Raw genomic sequence first — 11,824 nt, 5'->3', positions numbered from 1 at the left:
GGGGCCCCCTCCGGCTCCCCCCGCCATGCAGGGGGCGGTGTGTCCGGGTCTCACTGTGCGGCTCTGCCTTCCCCAGCTGTGCGGGGGCCCCCTCCGGCTCCCCCCGCCATGCAGGGGGCGGTGTGTCCGGGTCTCACTGCGCGGCTCTGCCTTCCCCAGCTGTGCGGGGCTGCTCTCCGGCTCCCCCCGCGACCACGCCCCCAGGAGGAGCCCTGCGCCGGTGCCCGAAGGGTGCTTTTCAGTTATTCTTGCGATGAATTATTCTTTGTTTTTGTGCTCACATTTATTTTTAATGAATAACAGCATCATCATACCCAAGAAAGTAGTGACATTGTCGAGGCTGTGTAGTCCCGGGAAGACCAAACCTCGCCGGCTCCGGCTCCGAAAGGACGCGGAGCCCCGCGGGTCTGAAGCGCAGGAGGCGCCTGGCTGGGAGCAGTGGGTTCGAGCCTTCGCTGGGCTCGGGTCAGAGCACATACAAGAAGCGACCCATGGGTGCGGAAGTAAGGGGAGCAAACCTCTCTCTCTCTCTCTCTCTCTCTCTCTCCCCCCCCTCCCTCTCCCTTCTTCCCTCCCACTCCCGTCCTCTCTCTCTCAATCAGTAAATTAAAAATAATAATAAAGCTCATATAAACTGTTTCTTAAAGAAAAAAAAGAGCAAGAGGGGAGCCACAGGTTCCGGTTTGCAGCCGGTCCTGCCCCTCTCGCTGGGCAGCTTGTCCCGTGGCCAGGCCTGACCTTCCCTCCTTTCCAGCTGCACTGTGACCCGGGAGGGGTGGGGGGAGGGGGGCGGAGATACCCCACTGCGCTGGTCCCTGGGCTGGGAAGGGGAGCAAGCTGTGCGCAGGACCCAGGGACGCCCCAGCTCCTCTGCGGCCGTGGAGAGGAGGGAAGAAGGCTTTGGCCCAGAGGTGAGGGCTGGACCCTGAGGGGAAGGCCGCGTTGTTGTCTTAACCAGAGGGGGTGGGGGGCAGGGGGGGCTCCATGCTGTCACTTGGACCACCCGCCTGTCCTCTATCCCCTCAGGGGACCACCACACTGGGGACCGGGATTGACTAAAGACGTAGCTAATGGAGTTAATCTGGTCATCATTTGCCCCAGAAATAAAGCACGTAGGAGTGCAGTTCTTTTCCTGAAACAATATTGACTTAATTGTGGTATTTTTTCCAGCGTTACTGAGCTGTAACTAACGTTGGGTAAGTTTAGGTGTGCAGCTGTTGGTTCGGTGCATGTATAAATGACAGCTGAGGACCGCACAGCTCAGCTAACATCCACCCTGTCATGTGGTTACCGTACCTATTCTTGGATAAGAACACTTAAGCTCTAATGATGGTATATACACACACATACATTTTTGGTTAATCCTCACCCAAGGATTTTTTTCCATTGACTTTTCTTCTTTTTCATCTTCTTTTTTTAAAAAAATTTCTTTATTTGTTTCAGAGAGGAAGGGAGAAGGAGAGAGAGATGGAAACATCAATGATAAGAGAGAATCATTGATCGGCTGCCTCCTGCACACCCCCTACTGGGATCGACCCCGAAACCCAGGCATGTGCCCTTGGCTGGAATCAAACCTGGGACCCTTCAGTCCACAGGCCGATGCTCTATCCACTGAGCCAAACTGGCTAGGGCTCTTCTTTTTTTTAGAGGGAGTAGAGGGAAGGAGGGAGAGAGGGAGAGAGAGGGTGGGAGGAGAGACATTGATGTGAGAGAGATGCATGGATTGGTTGCCTCCTGTAGGTGCCCAAGGCAGGCCAGGATCGAACCTGCAACCCAGGTACTTACCCTTGACTGGGAATCAAGCCCTCGGCCCTTCAGTGCCAGGGCTGGTGCTGTAACCACTGAGCTACTGGCCAGGGCTAATTATGGTATTTTTAATTACACATTCTCTGAGGGAGGCGTTATGCTCTTGCAGGTGGAAAGTCCACAAACCGTGTGTGTGTGCGTGTGTGTGAGTGCGTGTGTGTGCGCGCGCGCACACGCACGCGTGTGTAAAACCACAGCCACAGACTTCTTAAAGACTGGATGCATCCTTCCTGATGAACATGCTCATAGCTGCCACACGGGAGCCCAAGCCCCAAGGCGCTCGGTGGCTGGAGAGCAGGCACCTGCAGGGCGGGAGGCCTGGGCGCAGCCTCTGCACAGCCACCCCAGGTGCCTTCTCCTCCAGGGCCGGCCCAGGCCGAGAGGGAGATGTGTCCCCGACGTTATTGTTAACAGAATACATTTCCTTTAGTAACATCCCTGACAAATAATTTTTCTTAACTCCAGGCAGAGTGTATTCAGCTTTCTTTCAGGGGACGAGGTCACTGGTGTCCATGCTAACGCGCCTTTGCCCTTGTATTACAGTAGCAAACTGTGGTGGGCAGCGAGGGCAAAGCCGTCTCCCGGAGGTAAGCCCTGTGGGTTTCAGCACTGACTCCCCGAGGCCTCCGATCGCCATCTTCACCTACAGCCCGAGGCTCTCGCCATCCTGCCCCCCCGCCTCCCCCATGGCCCTCAGTGCAGTGGGGAGCTTGGGACACGCGTGTGGCTGTGTGTCAGCTCAGGCTGCAGCACGAAACACTAGGAACACAGATCTCTCACAGCTCTGGAGGCTGAAGGCCGAGACCCAGGCGCCAGCAGGGTCGGTCCCCGGGAGGGCTCTTTCTTGCTCGCAGACGGCCATCTTCCCAATGTGTCCTCATGTGGAGAGAGAGCCTGGCGTCTAACCAGGGCTCTAACCCCATCACCGCCCCACCTCAGGGCCTCGTCTAACTGCCCATACGCGGGGCAGGGCTCTAACGTGAATGTTCGGGGCTCCCGGACATTCAGAGCAGAGCTGTCACCCCACCCAGACCCCGAGTCTCCCAGTGGGAGGAGCCTAGGTCTCAGGACTTCATGACCAGGCCCCAGGGGTAAGCCAGTTGGTTCCCATGTCCGGTGCTGGCTGGGGCCACCGTGGGGGGCTCTTTGTGGAGCCTCCAAACCATTTCTTCTTGTTTCCTTCTTTGTTCTTCACTTAAAAGACCATTTGAATGCCTTCGTCAGGGAGGGAAGCTATGTATGTGTTCGAGCTGCCTGTGGCCGAGAAGAGTGCAGGGTGAGCTTGCAGCACCACAGGTTATCCGGGTCAGTAAACTGACAAAATGCTTTAGAAGCGGTTTTCTGCGTTGAACGTGGGTTTATAGTCCTCACAGTGTCTGCAGACTCGTCACTGCGGCTCAGTGTTGCTTCTGCAGCGTCTCTCTGTCTGTGGGGAATGAGAGGACAATGGGAGCGCTGGGGAAGCTGCCCTGACTCAGACCTAGAGGGGCTGTAACCCCAGTGTAGGCGGGCGTGAATCTTAGCTCTGCAGTCCTGGCTGACATGACGCCGCTCCACTCCCCTGCTTCCCCTGGTGTGGTCTCCCAGAAGACATCCCGGTTGGCAACGGTAATTAAAAGAGAATCCCAGTGATGACTTGCATTGTTTGGAAAATAGAGAAGATCCAGTCCGTAACCCGACCACACATCTAACACCCCCTGCTCCGCTCCCCAGCCCCCCCAAACCTCTGTGCACTCCGAGGCCAGCCACACAGCTCTTCTCCAGCCCCTCTCCCTGAACGCCTCATCGCCTCGCAGCAAGTTTTAGCGCGCTGGTTCCCTTTGCATTGTCCCCTGGCCTCACTCAGGTGAGTGCGTGTGTGTGCACAGGGTGAAGGGCACATCCTCTCTTCTGGCTGCAGAGTGACAGGGGCAAGGCTGGCTAGGGACACAGCCGACACGGCTCCTTCGTGTGTCATATGAAAGGTTTCTTTTTTTAAAAATATAAATTAAAAAAAAATCGAACCCGGGACCCTTGAGTCCGCAGGTCGATGCTCTATCCATTGAGCCAAACTGGTTAGGGCATATGAAAGGTTTCTTACTATTCCAGGTAAATAGAAACCTCTGGGATTAGGGCTCCGTGGTTCAGGGCCAGCTGCCTCAGTGATTAGGTATAAATCATTTTTCTACATCCCTTACTTCCCTGGCTTCTCTTTCTGAAACAGAAAAGCATTTACCCTATTCTCCTTCCTTACACATGTGTCGTGACTTTATCCGTTATGAGTAGTCATCTCCAGCTCCGGGAGAAGTGCACTGTGTGAACACCAGGCTTTGGATAGTCATTCATTCCACAGCACCTGCTGCTCGTCGAGCCTGGGCCTGGCAGCTTCGCACAGACGTGACGGGTCTGTGATGACGGAGCGCGGACCCCAGGCTGGGCGCCGGCTGGAGAGGAGAGTGGGGCTGGCGGACCCTTGGACAGCTGCATGGCTGCCGCAGTCCAGGCCCTTCCACGGGGGTGTCAGTGCCCCTTTCCTGCGAGCAGGTGTGAGGCCATTCCCAGGGGTGATTACTTCTCCGTGGTGAGAGCATGCCGTCGGCTGTGAGAAGAGCCCTCGTCATTTAGGGATGTTTCTGCCTCACCTTCTCTCAGCACAGCCTCCCCCAGCCTCCCCACGCAGCTCGCACACCTGGCCTCCTTACCTTGTCCGCCTGCAGCGTGTGAGGCCAGCACGGGGCTCTCCTGGGACCAACGGAACCAGCGGCTGGAACAGAGGCCAGGTCCCAGGCAGAGGGCGTGGTGACGGCCTGGCCCGGCACCGATGGTGTGGGAGGGAGAGGTTGTGAGGCTTGTGGGTCACGGGACAGTTTTAACTGCGCACACGTCTGTACAGGTTGCTGTCTTGTTTGTAAACTTCCCCTGACAAGGCCGAGCGCTCCCCCTCCCTGTCCCAGCTTCTAAAGGGACCAAGAAACCTCAGCCGTGAGGGTCGCCTGCCCTCCCCCCCCCGCACCCCCCGGCCCCTGGGCTCTCCCAGCCGCCCTGGAGTCTCAGGGCGTCAGTGCCATTGGCAGAGGTCGGGCCCTGGAGGCCCTGCGTCAGGGGTGCTGGAGCACAAGCTGGGAGGTGCCGATGAGACACCCCCAACACGTAAACAGACGATCCTTGCTGTCAAGTTCATTCAACGGTTCCTCCCACTTCCTGGTGTCAGGTGGGCGATGCCCATCCATAGCCCCGGCAGCCTGGGGCGTAATCCAGCTCTGGGAGCTTGGCCTTGATCCTGACTGGCCACGGCGGTTACAGATGTGTTTCCAACCCTCACCCGACCCAGAGTGCCGTGTTGAAAGCAGGAAACAAATAGCAGTCTCCCCTGCACTCAAGAACCTCTGAGTCAGAGAGGAACATAATCCTAGGAGGGTCAGTTCGTCTTTCTGTGTTTTGAGCAAGTCTCTCCTCCGTGTTTCAGGAAATAGGGTCAGCATGCTTTCTGCCCCTCCCTCTGCCCCCCCCCTTCAGATGAACTTTGAGAATTGTTCATTGGGGGGATGGCTGTGTGTCTTTCTCCTGCCAGGACTTCTCAGGACTTGACTGGGAGGAGATGGCAGGTCACTCCGGTCACAGGGCCCTGCCTTCACCCTCAGCTCCCAGCACCTGTCTCAGTCAGCGGGGCTGTGTAACAAGCACCACAGATCTACTCTCTCACAGCCTGGGTCTGAGAGCCTGAGCTCAAGTTGTCAGCAGGGTTGGCTTTGCCCGAGGGCTCGCTCCTGGGCGTGTCATGGTTGCTTTCTCTCTGTGTCTGCACAGCCTTTCTTCTGTGCAGGCCTGTGTCCAAAGCAGACAGGTTGGATAGGGCCCGCCCTAGTGACCTCCTTTTACCGTCGTGACCGTGTAAAGGGCCTGTCTCCAAACAGAGTCACACGATGAGGTCCGGGGCTAAGGCCTCAGCATATGAATTGGGGGAAGGTTACAACTCAGCCCACAACGCGTCCAGCACTCAGCCTCCTGGAAGCTCCCCGTGGGCAGACAGGCCCAGCTGCCTGCACCTGGTTTCTCAGCACCCGCTCTCCTGGCCTGCCTTCCCGAGGTGCCTGCAGGACGGGGACAGGGCGCGCAGGGCTGTCCCCAGCCTGTGGCGTGGCCGGCAGGTGACAGGGCAAGTGCTTCCACCCTCGGAAGCAGCAGCTCCCTGGAGACAGGAGGCTGGTTCTGGGCAAACCCAGGCTGCTGAGCTCTGCTGAGACCTGAGAGAGGCCCCTGAGATCCTCCTGGAGCCGCGGAGCTTCTGCCCTCCATGCCCACCAGCCTCCCCAGCAACAACCACGGCAGTAGAAATGCTAAGGGCCTGCTGGTTCCCCAGCTCTGGGCCTCAGCTCTGCCTCCCCCGCCCGCTGTCCTGGCCACACCTGTGCCCCAGGCCAAGCGAAGCCTCAACATTGCAGGTGTGATCAAGTAAGTCTTGGGAACCAAGAGCTTTGACCGATGGGACGGTAGTGTTTGCGTTGGGAGGTCTCTAACGCCTTTGGAGCGAAGCCAACCAAGCTGGGCCTGGAGAGGGAGCTGGGGCCCCCGCCCAGGAACCATCGTGCCCAGGAGCCGGCGGAGCTGGCAGAAACTGTGCGGAAAGGGAGCCTGCAGGCGTAATTGCTGGGTCTCCCTCTCCTTCACCATCAGGAAATGGGAATGCAAATCGCTGCACTGTAGTTTATTGATTTTTTAAATATATATTTTTTATTGATTTCAGAGAGGAAGGGAGAGGGAGAGGAAGAAACATCCATGATGAGAGAGAATCATTGAGCGGCTGCCTCCTGCAAGCCCCCTGCTGGGGATCGAGCCCACAACTCGGACATGTGCCCTTGACTGGAATCGAACCTGGGACCCTTCAGTCCTCAGGCTGATGCTCCACGGAGCCCAACCAACCAGGCTCCGAGCTGTAGTTAAAACCTTTCCCAGTAAGTTCTGGCCTCCGCGAAGATGCTTTGAAAAGGCCCGGCCACCTCCGCACCGCAGCCCCTCCTGGACCAGTTGGCTGGTCGCATCTCCCGGCAGGCTCCGGCTCGCTGCCCCGCACCCTCTTCCCCGTGGGGACGAACCTCCGGCGCTGGCCACATGCCACCTGCCTGGCTCCAGCTCCCTGAGGGCCCGGCAGGCAAAGGCCCCGAGGCCGGGGTGAGCCCTGGATCACTGGAGCCCTCGGGAAGGGCTGGCTGGCGGAGGGCAGGAGGGAGTGCCTTCCTTTGTTAGAAAAGGCTCAGGCTAGCTCAGGAATTGCTTACACACAGCCCCCAGGGCACACAGCGCCGCGGGAGCCCTGTGCTGAGCGAAGGGCACAAGGCACAGAGTGAGAGATGAGCGGGATGCAGCACTGCATGCGGGTTGTTGGAAACACACGCACGCGCGGCCCGTGCACAGTCTGCAGGAGAGTCGGCCGGCCTGCCGCACCGAGGCCCTGGCGCCGAGGGGGCGTGGGCACACCAAGGAGCGTATATACGGGAGCAAATGAAGCAGGACGGCCTCACGTTGCCCGATGATGGCAGTGCGCCCTGGGTGCTGCCCAAAGAATGCGAAGCCCCAGGTGCGAGCCCAGCCACACCCAGCAGGACCGCGCACATGGCTCAGCGATGCCGAGTGCCGAGCGCCAACCCGCAGAGGGTGGAGCGGCGGCGGCCCCGCTGCTGGGAGCTCGGCCAGTGGTCCCTGCGGGGACGGGTTGATGATCCCCTGAAGCTGACCATTTCCAACCCGGTGGGCCAGGAGCCCCGCGGTTTATCTCGGCAGAGCCGGTGCCACCAAACCCCGAGCTACACGGTCAGAGCAGCACTGTTCGTAACAGCCCCGAACCAGGGGCAGCTGGGGCCCAGCGCGGGGTCGTCCTCGGGAGTGGGCTCCCCAGCGAGGACCGGCAAGTGCCCGGCCACGGAGCTAATCTCAGCGACGAGCGCGGAGTGAAAAGCACGCAATGGCGTTTGCATCTGAAGTACAACCACCGGTGACGTCCATCCGTGACTGCCCCGGGGGCGGGGGCAGGGCGCACAGGGGTGCCAGGGTGCTGGGTAACCGTGAGGGCACTTGGCGAAAACCTGACAAGCTATTCTTTCACTGAACCTTCGATAAAAAGCAAGAAAGTAAGAGAAAAAGGAAAAGTGCCAACCAGTCTAAATTGTAGCAGGACAAGAGAAATACAAACTATAGAACAGGCAGCAGCGGGAATGTGGCTTACTGACAACATATTAGAATGACTCACACTGAGGGCTTTGCACATGGCGGGTTGGGGCCGGAATACAGAGGTAGACACCGGTGCCTGCTGGCCGCACGCACACAGATGCACACGCCGCGCTCACGCACATGGCAGTGTCCTGCCCCAGCCGGCCTGGAGCTGGTACTTTCCCTTCACAGCGTCTGTGGCCAGTTGCTGAGTATCTGCACGCAGAGCTCTCCCATCTTCCCATTGCTCAAGCCGAAAGTCTGGGACCACCTCCAATTCCCGCTTTCCGTGGCTTCCCCACCTGGCTCCTCAGAGGGCTCCCCCTCCAACCTCCCACCCTTTCTTGTCCCCCCCTAGTCCCTCCCCCAGGCCCCTGGCCTGTCTCTTGGTCAGTCACTGTCATCCCCCGGCTGGGCTCCTGGCATCCACTCCATACCTCCTGGAACGTGTGGTCCCGCGGCAACTAGAGGGGTCCTTTTGATGCTGAAATCTGATGTTATTTCCCTGCTTCTCAGCACCTCAGACTAAGCCCACATCTTCCTCTTGCCACCAGCCTGCGGCCCTCCTGTTCCTCGGTGCCCCACTCTCCACCCTAGCCGCACCCCCCCCTCCCTCCCTCCTTGGGGTGTCCTCTACCTCTTTGCAACACTCACGCTCCCAGTGACTCAGGCCCCGACCACCGGCTCCTCAGAGGCCCCTTCCCTGACCAGCCTGTTCCACGCGGCACCTCCCTCCCATGTGCTTGATTTTCACTAAAGCCTTTCTTTGATGTTATCTGTCTATCTGTCTATCTATCTATCTGATCTATCAATCATCAATAATCTAGATATCTGTCCATCATCTATCATCTGTCTATCTAATCTATCATCATCAATAATCTAGATATCTATCAGTCATCTATCATCTGTCTATCTAATCTATCAATCTTCAATAATCTAGATATCTATCAGTCATCTATCATTTATCTATCTGACCGATCAATCATCAATAATCTAGATATCTGTCCATCATCTATCATCTATCTGATCTATCAATCATCAATAATCTAGATATCTATCTATCATCTATCTATCTGACCTATTAATCATCAAGAATCTAGATATCTGTCAATCATCTATCATCTATCTATCTATATTTATCTATTGCTGGGGAGAAAAAAAATTTTCTTCTCCCCTTCTAGGTTTTGCTGGCTAGATTAAGAATTAAATTGATGTGAGACAGATGAACTGGAGAAAATAAAGTTTAATTATGTATGCAGGGAGGTCTCGTAGACATGGGACCTAAAGAAATGGCCAAAGCAGGCAGCTCTTATACTTTTTAGACCAAGAGGCAATAAATGTGTCCAGAACTGACAAGACCAAGAAACGTGGGCGTGGGCACTAGTTGGTGAGGAAACTAAGTGAGTCCAGTCTTCTCGGCTCCGGGCTCCCTGACGAGAGAACGAGAGAACGAGGCTCCGCCTCCGGGCTGAGCGGCGCCGGCCGCCTGGGCGCCTGCTTCCAGGGGACAGAGAGGGCGCCAGAGTGTTCCTGGCCGGCTGCTTCTCAGGTGAGTCTGATTCCAATAGCCAGTACACTGTAGGGCAGCGGCTCTCAACCTGTGGGTCGCGACCCCTTTCGGGGTCGAACGACCCTTTCACAGGGGTTGCCTAAGACCATCAGAAAACACATATATGATTACATATTGTTTTTGTGATGAATCACTATGCTTTAATTATGTTCAATTTGTAACAATGAAATTGGGGGTCACCACAACATGAGGAACTGTATTAAAGGGTTGCGGCATTAGGAAGGTTGAGAACCACTGCTGTAGTGGAATACTTTGGGGCGGCAAATTTTGCTTCCTTACACTATCTATCTAATCTATCAATCATCAAAAATCTATATGTCTATCAATCACCTATCATATGTGTCACATATACCTATATGCCATCTAATCTACCATCTGTGTTCCATCTTCCTCCCAGACAGAATGTCACCTCCCTGAGGGCAGAAATTCCATTCGTGTCTGGTTCGTGGAACTGGTGCCTAGTAGATGCTCTGTAAGCATCTGTTGACTCGCTGAATTCTTTCTGTCTATGTCTGTTCCTGTGTGGACACGCTGTACAGCATTCTGTCCAGGCCTACGCTGATGGACTTGACGCCAGTCTTTAACTGTTCCTACATGTGCCTTGCGCATTTTTGATGGAATATAAGGAGTTTGTCAATGAATTGATAAGAGTAAAGGATGACTAGCCTCTTTTTCCAAGTGGTGTGCCGTCATCCATCATGAATCAGGAATTACTTTTCCCTGCTGCATTCGCAAGGGTTTTGGGCTGTGAAGTAAATACCGACCCAGCGGGGAGCTGGTCCCGGCCAGGGCACCTGCTCTCCTTCCGGATGCTCTGTGCTCCCCACTGCAGGGCAGGACCAGCTTGAGGCCATCGAGGTGTCCAGGCTCAGAGTCAAGGTGACCCTCACTCCAGGACCCTGAGCACAGCGCCTCTTCACCTTGCCTCGCCTGGCCCCAGCCCTGCCCTAGGTGTGGTCACTGTCGGTGTGGGGCAGCCTCCTCCAGGGGACCCGGGAAAGGACTTGCTTGTAAGTTGGAGATTACCAGGTTCATGGAAACGCACACCAACCAGGCACCATGCAATGCAACCCTCGTGGCTGAGCAGCTGGGTTCCAGCGACGCTCCAGTTGAATTTGCCCACGGAAGGAAATGGCTGCCTGTGGCTGCTGGCTGTCCTGTGACACAGAGAACTCACGCTGAGTTCCATCGCCCTGGCCCAACTTGGTCACATGGCTGCACCTGAGCATGAGGGCATCTGTGATGTCTCTGCTGGCCAGCCGGTGCCCAGCTCTGACCTGGGGGCAGGCAGGACGGAGGCCTGTGGCTGTCCTGAGAGGGCCCTGGGCGGTCAGCAGTGAGCCACAAGCCGAGACTTGAAGAATTGTCTTCGTCTGTTTCTTTCCATGTTTATGTATATTTGGGTCTGATTTTGGTCTTCCCATGCCGTACACTCACCCATCTATCCTATGAAACTGCTTTGCTTCCTGTGTTATTATAACGTGCTTTAATACCTGATAGAGCTCAGCTTCCCTTGTTTTCTCTATTGTTTTTGGAATTTTCTTGGGTATTCTCATAACTTACTTTTTCCACAATAAGCTGAGCTTCCGTATCTTGTTATAAGATTATCTTGGGGGCCTGGCTGGGAGGCTCAGTTATTTGGAACATCATCCTGACATGCCAAGGTTTCCGGTTCGATCCCCGGTCAGGGCACATACACCAATCAGTCAAGGAATGCCTCACTAGGTGGAACAACAAATTGATGTCTCTCTCTCTCTCTGAATCAGTAATAATAAAAAAAGATTATCCTCTTATCCTTGTGCCCTCCCCCTGGGGAGCAGGCCTGCGCCCTCCTCTTCCCTTTCCCCTCCTTCCTCTTCTCCCCCCCCCCCCTTAGGCCCAGGTCTCCTGAACAGTCAGGGTCCCACAGAGCTGCAGCCAGGAGAGCAGTGAGCAGCGGCAGCGCATCCCGGCTCGCCCCTGAACCTGCCCTGAGAATCCCTTTTCTCTCACTTCCCAGAGGCCCAAGGCAGCCCAGCCTGCCTCTCCTGTTGCTTCTACGCTAAGCCCGTCCTTGCTTTACTGTCCCAGCTTTAATAAACTTAAAAAAAAGGTGATCCGGTTGCCTTGCCCCGAGTCCACATTCAATTAACACGTTTATGAGAACTGCACGGCTGCCCCCCCAGCTTTCCCTCGATGAGGGTGAGAGCGCTGGCCTCCGGCTCGCCCCTGCTCGTCTCTCACTGTGGCTCCCTTCCCTGCGAGGCCCCCAGGCCCTGCTTTCGC

This window comes from Myotis davidii, unplaced genomic scaffold, assembly GCF_000327345.1.
Source record: "Myotis davidii unplaced genomic scaffold, ASM32734v1 scaffold750, whole genome shotgun sequence".
Taxonomy (NCBI): Eukaryota; Metazoa; Chordata; class Mammalia; order Chiroptera; family Vespertilionidae; genus Myotis; species Myotis davidii.
Note: the sequence above shows the minus strand (reverse complement) of the source record.